The sequence below is a fragment of the Mustela lutreola genome, chromosome 12 (assembly GCF_030435805.1).
Source record: "Mustela lutreola isolate mMusLut2 chromosome 12, mMusLut2.pri, whole genome shotgun sequence".
Classification (NCBI taxonomy): Eukaryota; Metazoa; Chordata; class Mammalia; order Carnivora; family Mustelidae; genus Mustela; species Mustela lutreola.
The window spans coordinates 42,944,915-42,959,124 of NC_081301.1; the positions used below are offsets into that span (position 1 = coordinate 42,944,915).

General features: G+C 37.2%; 1 long non-coding RNA gene across 1 annotated transcript in view; it reads right to left on the reverse strand.

Moving 5' to 3' along the window:
* LOC131812964 (uncharacterized) overlaps positions 1–7,637 on the reverse strand; it is a 19,435-nt gene extending 11,798 nt beyond the window's left edge. Inside the window, exons 1-2 of the long non-coding RNA XR_009346563.1 lie at positions 7,484–7,637; positions 2,874–2,947 (exon numbers count right to left, since the gene is read on the reverse strand). This is a non-coding gene — a long non-coding RNA (uncharacterized LOC131812964). The remainder of the gene's footprint in view (positions 1–2,873; positions 2,948–7,483) is intronic.
* Positions 7,638–14,210: the final 6,573 nt, after the last annotated feature.

Here is a 14,210-nt window from a genome sequence, read left to right on the forward strand (position 1 = left end):
TCGCTCGCTCTCTCTGACTAAATAAATAAAATCTTTAAAAAAAAAAAAACAGGTAGGTTAATGCATAGCTTTTGAGCTATAAATTGCCATGATCAATCCTCATTATTTCTAGATTCTGGATTTGTGAATTCCCCACTCATTGAAGTTAATTTGTAACCTTAAAATCAAGACTTGTGTTTTTATGTGGTCCTTTGTCTGCCTTCATAATGGCAAAAAACAAAAACAAACAAAAACCAACCAAACAAAAAAAACCCCAAACCAAAAACTGCCTCACATGCACTCTCCCAGCTAATACTGAATAATACTGCCTTCTTGTTTCGGCTCTCCTACCGTGAACACATGTCCTTTTCTCAATCTGTTTAGTGCCACGTTCTTTGCATTTTTGTGGTGTTTGTTGGTGATTTTGCTGATTAAAATGGCCCCCAAGTATAGGGTTGTCTGATGTTGCTGAGATCAAGAGGCCCGTGATGTGCCTCACAAAGGCAGTGTGTTAGCTGAGCTCTGTAGAGGTGTGAGTTCCAGTGCTGTCGACCACAAGTTCGAGATTCATAAATCAGCAATACATGTTAAGTAAAGAATCTCTAAACAGAAACCCATCAAACAAGGTGAAGTTATTGACTGGTTGACAGAAATGTGACCGGAGACGCTCCTGAACCCACCTCCATTTGCCCTAGGAGCCCTGGTTCAGGATTCACTGGTTAGCTGTTTGTGGGACTCTGTAGGACCGTGAATGCTGTGAATAAGGGGCATGGACGGTAGATTTTCAAAGTCCTTTAAACGTCTTGTAATACTGTATGTGCTGAAGTCCTTTGATGGCATTTTCAGAAGTTAAGGAGGCACTGCTTTGAGTAGTATTTCTTTACCGCTTTTGGGTTAAAAAGTGACATTTAACAAACTCCATCTCTCTGCTCTTTTCTCTGTGTTACTTGTGCTTGGGACACGTTGACAGCAGAATGTTATGCATGACGTAAATAGAGTTTATGCTTCCAAGTCCCAAATGAGAACCTGGATTCTGGTTCTTCGCAGAATAATTAGATGTCCCTGGGCAAGTTATTTAATATCTCTGAGCTTCATTTTCTTTATCTGTGAAATGGAGATATGGAGTATCTCTCTCCAAGGGTCAGATATATAGCTATCTTCTTTAGTTTTTTTCCCCTTCTCTTTGGAAAAAATTTTTGGGAGCTAACATTATTTCCCTTTCACTTTTCCCCCTTAAAATTTTTTTTCCTCCACTTAAAATTCTCAGAAATGGAAATAACAAGTCAAAGGAAGATGGAGTTTTAACATTTTTCAAGTATGTTGCTATATTGCCTTCCAGAAGGGTTGTAACAGCGTAGCATTCTACAGTTATGTTAAGGTTTTTTCCCCACAAACCTTCATCAAACATGGGTATTAAATTCTTTTCAAAAAACCTGTCTGGGTGAAATTTTATTTCCTTGTTTTGTATGACATTTCTTTTGTTACTGATCAAGCTGAACATCTTTTTTGGTGTTGCATTCTCATGTACGGAATGTTGCTGTAGTGAAGTCTGAGGCTAGTCTGCTGTTTCTACCTTCATGCATCACCTGATACTTTTGCGTGGTGACCTAAGGAAGTCCTTCAATAAATTCCAGTAACTTTGGTAGTAGGATAGGTCTTCCTGTTAGCTTTTATTTTTAAAAGCTTTTATTTTATTTTTTTTATTCACATTTTTACTGCATACAAAGTTTTATTCACATTTTTTAATTCACATTTTTGCTACATAAAAGGTTTTATTCACATTTTTTGTTCACATTTTTACTGCATACAAAGTTAAGTGTCATTTTCATAGGAGAATTAATGTGTTCTCTTATTTCAAGAAAATTTTCTTGTATTTTTTGCCTTAAAGGTTCTATTTTCTTCTCAACCAGTTTCTGGGAATACCCCCATTTATGTGTATTGTATTACATGGGGTATTATACATGTAGTCCATTCCAAAAACTTTTGTGGAGAAAGGGAAAGTGAAATGCTCCGTCTTCTCAAATTAAAAAAAATTTTTTTAAAGATTTTATTTATTTATTTGACAGAGATCACAAGTAGGCAGAGAGGCAGGCAGAGAGAGAGGAGGAAGCAGGCTCCCCACTGAGCAGAGAGCCCGATGTGAGGCTCAATCCCAGGACCCTGAGATCATGACCTGAGCCGAAGGCAGAGGCTTAACCCACTGAGCCACCCAGGTACCCCACGTCTTCTCAAATTTTAAAATCATTTTGGTGCTCTCTAGGTTCCAACCAGTAAAGAGATCCTTAGCCCATTGAGGGAGACTGTTGCCCCACTAATTAGTCACCCTGAAATCCTTCGGGCCCCGCAATAGGTGGTGCAGTTAATGTCTGACCTAAACTGGGCAGGCGTCTCTCGCTGCCCTTTCTGATCAAAGGAAAATGGTATTGGCCTGTCCCATCCCTCAGACCTGAAGGAAAGCCTCAGAAGGTATGAGAAAAATCAGTTAAGAAATGGAATTTTACCTTATTATTTTTTTCTGTTTTTGTTTTGGAATTTTACCTTATTTTAGAAAACATTTCCTGTGAAATCCACATATTACCAATTATAGTTGTGTTGCTGACATGAAGCTTTATGTGAGATTATATGATTGGCATGATACTTTAATCAATTACACTGTTTATCCCTAAATGCTAAGCCATAAAGGTAATATTTTGCAAGCACATCTATGGGGAGTGAATAGCTTTACCAATTGTCTAAATTTGTTCTTTAGCTTATGTTGGGATTAGTTATTGGGATTTTTTGTGTTTACATTTTGTTTTAAGAAAAGAATAGTCTGTAAAGGAAGTATTATGAAATCTTGGATTGATCATTAAAATAAACTCTAATCATCTGAGGCTAAGGTGATTAAAACTTACCTTTTTTTTTTCTTATTCATAAAAACTTCTTAGAAAATTTGCTTACATCAAACAGCCTCCATCTGGATGTGGTTCTGTCAAGGGAAAAGCCAACGAAAAGCCAAACAGATCACACATTCCTGTGAAAAGTCTTGCTTCTTTTCCCAGAAAGGTATTATAAATAAGTCTGAAGACCTGAAGTCTCTTTCCAACAACCAGCTTTCCTGTCCACATATAGAGCCCCTAGGAGAGTGCTTCTGTTATTTATTTATTTATTTTTTTTTTTCTGGAGATCCCTCCTTCAGAGAAATGCCAGACCCCAGAAAGAAGTTTCAGCTTTTCCTGGTTACTATTTGATGCGGCTATTTTCATTTTATGATAGGATTCATGTCTGCATGTCACATTCAGTTATTTTGTTTATCCTGTTCTTGGAAATATTTGGCATATTTTTAGACCTAAAACCTCTGTGGCTATGATTCATTTAAGACTCCTAAATTTTTTTCAGAGGAAAGTTTCACACTGAAGTATACCTTTCAAGAAGCATCCAGTGCAGGACGTCCATGTGTATGTGTGTGCGAGAAGGGGCAGAAGGCAGACATTCAGGAAATAATGCGATCAGTGATGCGGTGACATAACCTTCCTTCTTTAGTTATTTTTATCCTATTTGTGGCAGTGACTTTTTTTTTTTCTGTATACTAAATATTTTTCAGCAGAAAACTAAACATCAATTTTGAGGCTTCCTCCCTCTCTAAAACATCTGTGTGCCCTAAGGAAACAACTACAAAGTTTCAGCTTTTCCTGGTTGTAACATTTTCCTGAAGTGTAACATTGGCTCTCCTGCCCTCCAAAGTGAGGCAGATTACCTGATTTTAGAGTTTTCATTGTCTCATTGTTTACAGCTGGGATCATTTTAATACTGAGTAGGCACAAATCCTTCATAAATCTTATTTAAGTCCGAGCATTTTTCTTTGTGTCATGGTAACTGACATGCGGACATATATTTGTTTTAAGAATGGGTAAGTGACAAACTTTCCTGTTTGCTGAGCAGAGGACCACACTGGAGCTCGAAGATTCCAGTGTGAAAAGGGGGAGTTGGGTGCCCAGGTCAGCTACAGTGGGGCACACACGGGGCACAGCTCTGACTTCACAGTCTGATGGCAGACTTTGATGAGTGCAGGCCATTTTAGGCCTTGTATCATATTTTTTTGTTTGTTTGTTTGTTTGTTGGGGTTTTTAAAATTTTTTTTTATTTTTTATAAACATATAATATATTTTTTCCCCAGGGATACAGGTCTGTGAATCGCCAGGTTTACACACTTCACAGCACTCACTATAGCACATACCTTCCCCAATGTCTATAACCCAGCACCCTCTCCCCACCGTCCTCCCCCCAGCAGCCCTCAGTTTGTTTTGTGAGATTAAGAGTCACTTATGGATTGTATCATATTTTTTAAAAAGATTTTGTTTATGTGTTTGTCAGAGAGCGTGAACACAAGCAGGCAGAGAGGCAGGCAGAGGCAGAGGGAGAAGCTTGCTCCCTGCTGAGCAAGCAGCCCAATGCAGGACTCGATCCCAGGACCCCTGGATCATGACCTGAACCGAACACAGCTGCTTAACCAACTGAGCCACCCAGGCATCCTGATCGTTCTATTTTTTAATGAATTTAAAACTTGAAATTATTTTTGAATTTAATGGCTACAGCAGTTACCTAAGAGTTTTACTTCTTTCATACACATAGTAGGAATGTTAAACAGAAACACATGTTTTACATTTCTGTAATCAACAATTCTGTATTGAACAAAATGCTGACAAACAAGGTGGCCCAGCAGAAGTGGGCTTTGTAACACCAGAGTCTTCTTCCAAAGTCCCTGAGGAAGTGAGACAACGCTGTCAGCCTCTTTGTTGAGAAGTACTGGCGGGCTTGTAAAACAGAGGATGAGGCTCTGAACAAGGTCAGTACTGAATAATAAAGTCTATCTGAAGATACACACATACTTTGTGACTATTACATTGGATAAAAAAGTCATGGGGCACAATTAGCAAACAATTTAATTTTCTCTTCACTTCTTTTTCGAAACCACGTTGTGGGATAGGTCTGATGTACCTAGAGCTAGAGTGTATTATGCTGAGTGAAATAAGTCCGTCAGAGAAAGACAAATACCATATGCTCTCACTCATGTGGAGTTTAAGAACAAAAACAGAATGAATACATGGGAAGGGGAAAAGAAAAAGAGGGAAACCATAAGAGACACTTAATGATGGAGAACAAACTGAGGGTTGATGGAGGGAGGGAGGTGGGGGATGCATATTAAAGAGGACATTTCTAGTGATGAGCACGGGCTGTTGTATGTAAATAATGAATCACTGAATTCTACTGAAACCAATATTGCACTGTGTGTTCACTAACTAGAATTTAAAATAAATTTTTAATCTACTTTGGCATTAATATAGCCATTCTAAATATCTTTTACTATTTATAAAGTACTTATTTTTTCTTTTATTTTCAACCAGTTCTGTGAATCTAAAGAGCCTATCTTGGGGTGCCTGGATGGCTCAATTGGTAAAGCATGCAACACTTGATCCCAGGGTCAGGAGTTCAAGCCCCATGTTGGGTGTAGTGATTACTTTAAAAAAAAAAATCAAAAACTAAAGTGTCTATTTTATAGACAGCATTCAGTAAAGTGTATTTTCCCCAGTTTTTCCATTCTCTCTCTTTTGATTATTTAATCAATTTATATTTAATAGGTAATGACCAGCAAGAGGATTTATATCACTTCTCTGTTAAGCAGATATTTTCTAATGTACCATTTAAATGTCCATGCCAGGGGTGCTTGGGTGACTCAGTCATTAAGCATCTGGCTTCAGCTCAGGATCCCAGGGTCCTGGGATCAAGCCCTGCACTAGGCTCCTTGCTTCAAGGGAAGCCTGCTTCTCCCTCTCCCCCTCCCCCAGCTTGTATCTCCTCTCTCACTGTGTCTCTGTCAAATAAATAAATAAAAATCTTAAGAAAAAAACAAAATGTCCATGTCATTTCTTGGGCTAGTTTTTTTAGTTATTGTTTTAGTTTTTGCCCTGAGGGTTACAGTTACCATCTTAATTTATAATAATCTACTTCATATTAAAACTACCTTCATACACAGAAATTTCCAGTGTTTCCTAACCCCTCCTTTATACCATTATTACCATGCAGTTCGTGACATAGATTATAAGCCTATCAACAGTTTTATGATTATTGCTTTATACTGTTGTTTTATGTTTTATGATTATTGCTTTATACTGTTGTTAAAGTAAAAAAGGATTACATTTCTCAGGAAAGACCTGAGAAAAGAGATTTATTCTCTTTTATATTTTCCTATGAAGTTATATTTGCCAATATTATTTACTTCTCATGTGGATTCAAATAACCATCTCAGGTACCTGTTGTTGAGCCCGGACAGGGAATTGTTGATATCAATTTTTATACTTTTTAACCCTAGAAATTCTAAATTTTTTTTATTTTATAAATTTCTCTTTATTCATGTTCTCTATGTATCATTTTCTTGTATTATTTAAATGTGGTTTCCTTAATTTTTAAAAAATCTTTATAAAGTCTGCCTATACCTACTAAGTCCAAAATCTGGACTTCCTCAGTGACATTTTCTCTCATGTTTTGTTTGTATGTTTGTTTGTTTTCCTGTATGGGGTATACTTTTTTGTTTCTTTACATGACTCATAATTTCTTTTGTTGAAAACTGTATGGTTAAACAGTATATTGTAATAACTCTGGTATCAGATACCTTTTTTTGTTGTTGCTAGGTTTTTGTGGTTTTGCTTGTTGCTACCTACTTACTTAGCGACTTTACTGGACTAATTCTGTAGATTTTGTATTACTTTCTGTATATGGCCACCAAGTTCTCTGGTAGCATTGTGTTTTAAGTTCTTTTATTTTTTATTTTAAGGCTGGCTTCAGTGGGGTCACCCTCTGCCAGCGTAACTTACTGGTTAATCAGCGACTGGTTAGAAAATTTTCTTCAGTGCCCTGTCTCTATGTCTTCCTCCCTTTGCGAAGGGGCCCTATGTGAGAAGACATGCCCTAAAACTTAGCAGTTTGTAGATAGCTTTAGCTTTTACTTCCTGCTTGGGCCTGGTCCTCAGAGAAGAGCCTTGTAAAGACTTCTCTTTTCTCAGGTCTTTCCTGAGACACCTTTTAAGTCCCAGGAATGTGTCAGAGCTCTTCAAAGTTCTTTATGGTCATCTAGGTCACCAAGATTAAAAAAAAAAAAAAAAAATCCTGACAGATTCCTGTTATCCAATGGGAAATCATAACATTAGGTAACTGCCATATTGCCACCCCATTGCTACTGTTTTAATAGCGCCCTGGGAATAGGGTTTCCCCCCCACCATGAGCTGAGTTTAAATCAAATACCCACAAGACCTTGGCCATAGAGACTTTCCAGGGAACTGCTTGTTCAGACAAACTATTGACTGTGCTCTGGGGGTGATGCTTATTGTGTACCTATAAGAGAAGTCTGTCCTCTCTGTTGGCTGGTAACCAGGCTGCCAGCTTTTTACTGCTCTGCCACTAAGCTGGGAGGTGGGAAGTGATGGGTGGGAAAAGTCAAACTAAAATGGTACAGACCCCACTGTCTTACCGAGGTTCAGTAGTTCTCTTAGATAATTTTCAGTTTGTTCTGTAGCTTTGGTTAATTTTCAGAGTTGTGAAATGGTTACTTTTGGTTGTTTTCCCAGTATTTTTATTATTTTAGTGGGACAAGAACTTCACGAAGATTCTTGTTCTGCCGTTCCGGAAGTCTGTCTCCTCCAGGATTCTATATTGGCTAAAGAATAATGGCAAAGACAAAAAAGGAGTCTCTTACAGAGAGAGGTGTTACCCTTTTTTGTTTCAGTTTACTTTTCTATTCTCCCCAACACTGTCCCCCACCCCCACCCCCCGCCCCGACTTCCCATGGCTTTTTCTCTCTGTGAGGTTTAGTGTAGTGAGAAGAGTCTTGGCTTTGGCATTTGGGCCAACCTGGACTTAGTTACTAGCTCTACAACAGTAAGATACTTACTTTCTCTTGAGCCTCATATATGTTAGTGATGAGGACACCCACGCCCACAGAATCACAATGAAGATTGAGATATTTAATGAGCTGATACTAAACCTGCACATACTCAGTGCTCAGTAAAGTATTAATATACTATTTATTATTCTTTTGTTCCCTTTACTTGTTTGTCACAAAACATCCATTTATTTCTCTTTTACTGACCTATGTTAATATGTCCTGGTATAAAAATAATAATTACTTTATAGTTTTAGAAAAGTAACAAAAAGATAATAAAAGGAAGATCCTGTCTTCCCTTTGCTGTATGATGTTAAGCAAAGTATTTGGCAACTTGAGCCTAGCTTCCTCACCTTTTAGATGAGAATAATAATATATGCCCTTGATATACTATTTATATACACTCTAGGATTTTTGCAGTGTGCACTCTATACTGCAGTTTTAGTTTATGATAAGTATCTAGTTCTTGGATTTGATATATAGGATAAGTTTATTTTTTCCCTCAAAAACCATAAATAGATGGTTTTTTAGGTAAAATGGTTTTTGGTTTTTTTTAAAGATTTTATTTATTTATTTGACAGAGAGAGATCACAAGTAGGCATAGAGGCAGGCAGAGAGAGAGAGAGGAGGAAGCAGGCTCCCTGTTGAGCAGAGAGCCCGATGCGGGACTCGATCCCAGGACCCTGAGATCACGACCTGAGCCGAAGGCAGTGGCCTAACCCACTGAGCCACCCAGGTGCCCAAAATGTTTTTTTTTAAATTTGTGCTATTTCCCCCATCCCTTGAGTTAAATATTTTACCATATTTATTTCATCATATCATAAATGACATATATTATCCATAGACTTGAAATTTTGATATTTTTAAATTCCCTTCATGCTCTAGGCTAAAACAGAAGAAAAGGCCATTGATGAAAGCTGCAGCAGTAGAAATATGTATGTAAACATAGCAACAAATACCTTTAAGAAGCTGGACATCAAGGTAATTTCTTTTTAATTAATCAAGTGGTGAGATTAAAACCTTGTGGTGAACACCTGATGCTGAATGTGTGTTTTCATTAGCAGGGTTGTTTTAGATACTCAGTGCAGTGTCCTTCTAAAACGTTCTGCATTCTGTTAAAATAAGGATGTGCAGGTGGGATTTTGGGTTGAAAATAACAAATTAGTTATGAAATTAGACAAAGGACTATGACCTCTTCAAGAGCGGTTATCACAGAGATAGTTAAACTTGGTTTTTGGTTATAAAAGTAACTCATTCCATGTGGAATAGTATTGCTTAGTTTTTGTTTTGTGTTGTTTTTCCATTACTGTTCCCCTTCGGGTATCTTTTTAGACATCTTTTTTTCCTACCCTCCCCCACCCCCAGTCTCCAATAATATTAAGTATCAAGGGATAATATTTTGTTGGATAAAGCTGAGTTTTGGAGAGCCACATATTGTAACAGATGTGATTTTTTTTTTTTAATTCCACAAGAGTCAGTTTTGTTTGCTCAGAGGCAGTACCACCCCCATTGAGAATACATAGCATGAATTCAAATAATACAGAAAAGCATTAAAAAAACAAAACAAAACAAAACAAAACAGGAGCAACTGTGTGGCCAGTTGGTTAAGCATCCAACTCTTGATTTTGGCTCAGTTCATGATCTCAGGGTCACAAGATTGAGCCCCCTTTGGGCTCCAGGCTGGGGTAGAGCTTGCTTAAGATTCTCTCTCTCCTTCTCTCTCTGCCCCTTCCCCACTCTGATGCATGCATTCTCTCTCTTAAAAAAAAAAAAAATACAGCCAGACAACCTTCTTCGAAATCTTCTACATAGACCCTCTATAATGAATGCAGAAATATATTTTAATGACTTAAATGAATACAATAATTTTACGTATGGTCTAACTTTTTTCACTGAGTAAGGTATCACAGAAGTCTCTAGTCAGTTAATCTACAGTCTGTGTTAACATCTACATCTGTTATCCTACTTTTTAATGACTATGGGTAGTCGATTGTATAGAACCTATAATATTGATATTCCATTGTGTGGAATGTTTAATACAAATGAAATAGACACATCTGAGTATTTAGGTTGATTAGATGTCTTTTCCTGCCATAAATCCTGTGATGAATGGAATGTGAAATCGAACAGTTCCTCATACTAACGCAGGTACATCCTTAGCATAAATGTTTGTGCACAGAGTAGCTAGCAGAAAAGGTCTGCATGTTTAAAATTGGTAAATACTGCAAATGCCTCCAGAAAATGTTTGCCCCTTATATCCTCAACTAAAAAGATAGGAGTATATGTGTTTGTCCTCACACCTTGCAAAAGTTAATCATTTATCCTTTTCAGAGTGTGAAAGTATAGGCCACAAATGAAGTTATTTTAGTCTTTTTTAAGTTCTTACTCTGAAGACCTTCCTTTTCCTCTCACTTTTTAATTTCCCTTTCGGCATCCTTCTCCTCCCTCTTGTTGGCCCATTCATCGGCAACAACTTTTTGCGTCTCTCTTTTTAATGCGTTGCAGATGTTTTCCTCAGTTTGTCACTTGTACTTCAGCCTTATTTACGAAGTTTTTAATAATATAGAAGGTATTTTCTTTTACGGTTTCTGGGTTTTGTGTTATGCTTAGAGAGGCTATTCTAATTTCAAGAATATAAAAACTGTTTATAATTTGTTTATAATGTTTTAAAAATATACAGCACTACAAGTAGACTTAAACATGCATTAGGATATACAAAGTCACATGAACAGACATTTCTTGAAGACCTACAGATGGCCAACAGACACATGAAAAGATGCTCAACATCACTCATCAGGGAAATAAAAAACAGAAGTACATTGAGATACCTCCTCACACCTGTCAGAAGGGCTAGAATTTAAAAAAAAAAAAAACATAAGAAACAACAAGTATTGGTGAGGATGTGGAGAAAAAGGAATCCTCATGCAGTGTTGGTGGGAATGCAACTGGTGCAGCCACTGTGGAAAACGGTATGTAGGGCCCTCAAAAGAATAAAAATAGAACTGCCCTATGATCTAGTATGTACTACTGGGTATTTACCTGAAGAAGAAAAAAACACTAATTCGTAAGAATCTAAGCACACCTTTTTTTACTGTAGCATTATTTACAATAGCCAAATTATAGAAGCAATCCAAATGTCCATCAATAGATGAATGGATAAAGAAGATATGTACATACATTATATTATATATACCTACATATATGTACACATAAATATATACACAATGAAATATTACTCGACCATATAAAAGCATGAAATCTTGGCTGTTTGCAACAATAGACATGGATCTAGAGTGTATTATGCTAAGCAAAGTGAGTCAGGAAAAGACACATACCATATTTCACTTGTATGTGGGATTTAAGAAACAAATGAACAAAGGAAAAAAAAGAGACTAGCCAAAGAACAGACTCTTAACTCTGGAGAACAATCTGATGGTTACCAAATGGAAGGTGGGTGGGGGGTGGGGGTAATAGATGATGGGGACTAAGGAGGTCACTTGTGAGGAACATCAGGTGATGTATGCAAGTGTTGAATCACTGCATTGCACACCTGAAACTGATACAGTACTGTATGCTAACTATACTGGAATTAAAAACTTAATAAGATAAAAATTTTAAAAAACAAAATATACAAGGTCGTATAGGTTAGTATTTTTATGGTATTCTAAATTCCCCCCTTTTCAAATTAAATATAGCATACAGAAATTGAACATAGAGGTCTAAGTACATATTTTGGATATTTACAATGGAAATAGAAAGGATTTGCAAATCATTAGGGTTGCAGTCAATGATGGTGAAAACTAATTGACTCACATTTAGGCATACTCTAGACAGAATACAAAATACATCAGCTTTGGAAACTGTGAAATCTTGATCTCTTTAGTAGTTCAGTAAATTTAACCTTTTACCCAAGTTGGAATTGATTATGAAGATGTTTAGTCTCACTTGCTCGGTGCTTGTTTTAAGGGAAAGATAAAGTCTTGACTATGCTATATACCTTTCTTGTGTTCTCTTATTTTTTATAAAGCAGACAAAAATTCATGGTCTAGATTTTCAATGCCATTCCTATCAAAATTCCACTGGTATTTTTCAAAGAGCTGGAGCAAACAATCCTAAAAGTTGTATGGAATCAGAAGAGACACCGAACTGCTAAGGAAATGTTGAAAAAGAAAAACTAAACTGGTGGCATCACATTGCCTGATTTCAAGCTTTACTACAAAGCTGTGATCACCAAGACAACATGGTCCTGGCATAAAAACAGAAACATCGACAGTAGAACAGAGTAGAGAGCCCAGATGTGGACCCTCAACTCTATGGTCAAATAATCTTCAACAAAGCAGGAAAAAATATACAGTGGAAAAAAGTCTCTTTAATAAATGGTACTGGAAAAATTGGACAGCTATGTATAGAATGAAACTTGACCATTCTCTTACACCATACACAAAGATAAACTCGAAATGGATAAAAGGCCTCAACGTGAGGCAGGAATCCATCAGAATCATAGAGGAGAACATAGGCAGTAACCTCTTCAACATCAGCCACAACAACTTCTTTCAAGATATGTCTCTAAAGGCAAAGGAAACAAAAGCAAAAATGAATTTTTGGGACTTCATCAAGATCAAAAGCTTCTTCACAACAAAGGAAACAGTCAACAAAACAAAGAGACAACACACCGAATGGGAGAAGATATTTGCAAATGACAGTACAGACAAAAGACTGATACCCAGGATCTATAAAGAACTTCTCAAACTCAACACATACAAAACAGATAATCATGTCAAAAAATGGGCAGAAGACATGAACAGACACTTCTCCAATGAAGACATACAAATGGCTATCAGACACATGAAAAAATGTTCATTATCACTAGCCATCAGGGAGATTCAAATCAAAACCACATTGAGATATACCAGTTAGAATGGCCAAAATTAATAAGACAGTAAGCAACGTGTGTTGGGGGGGATGTGGAGAAAGGGGAACCCTCTTACACTGTTGGTGAGAATGCAAGTTGGTGCAACCACTTTGGAAAACAGTGTGGAGATTCCTTAAGAAATTAAAAATAGAGCTTCCCTATGACTCTGCAATTGCACTACTGGGTATTTACCCCAAAGATACAGATGTAGTGAAAAGAAGGGCCATCTGTACCCCAATGTTCATAGCAGCAATGACCACAGTCACCAAACTGTGGAAAGAACCGAGATGCCCTTCAATGGACGAAGGGATAAGGAAGATGTGGTCCATATATACAATGGAGTATTATGCCTCCATCAGAAAGGATGAATACCCAACTTTTGTATCAACATGGACAGGACTGGAAAGAGATTATGCTGAGTGAAATAAGTCAAGCAGAGAGAGTCAATTATCATATGGTTTCACTTATTTGTGGAGCATAAGAAATAACATGGAGGACAAGGAGAGATGGAGAGTTGAAGGGAGTTGAGGGAAATTAGAGGGGGAGATGAACCATGAAAGACTATGGACTCTGAAAAACAATCTGAGGGTTTTGAAGGGGCAGGGGGTGGGAGGTTGGGTGAGCCTGGTGGTGGGTATTATGGAGGGCACGGATTGCATGGAGCCCTGGATGTGGTGCATAAACAATGAATTCTGGTACACTGAAAAGAAATTAAAAAATTAAAAATAAAAAAAAATTCATGTCTTAGGAGAAAAGTTCTTTTATGTTCTAGATGTGTTTTTATGTTCTAGATGTGTTCTACTTCTGGAAGCAGTAACAACAGCAAAACAACTGGATCAAAAAAGAAGAAAAAGAGAAGAGGTAAGTTTGGTGTAATGATGACAGACTCTTGACCGTGTCACCTTAAAGAACTAAACGTAGCATAATGCAATTACTAAATTGCTGTTGTTTGTGAAGGATCATCTGCACACTATGCATACTTGATATCCTTTTTAAAAGTTAGTATAAATAGATGAAGAAATGGGCTATACTTAGGCAGCATTTGAATTCTCAACCTCTCTTTTTTGAGAGGGTGAGAGCTAACATACATCCAGTCAGAAAGAGTTCTGCTTCTCAAACTCAACATGCACGTAATGGCCTGGGAATTGTTAAATGCAGATTCTGCTTCAGCGGGTCTGGGAACAGCCTCAAAGTCTGCATTTATAACAAACTTCCAGGAGCAAGAAACTAGAGAAAAGGTGTTACTTGAATTTGGTTGTATTTTGAATAAAACCAGATGGTAGTACTTGTCTTCCAAGTACTTGTCTGAAACAAAGTAGATGCTTCTAGAATCTCTTAATACTTCTCACACAGAAGAATTCTTCCTTTTATAAAAAGGTTTGCCAAAAGGTGGTCTAGCGAATT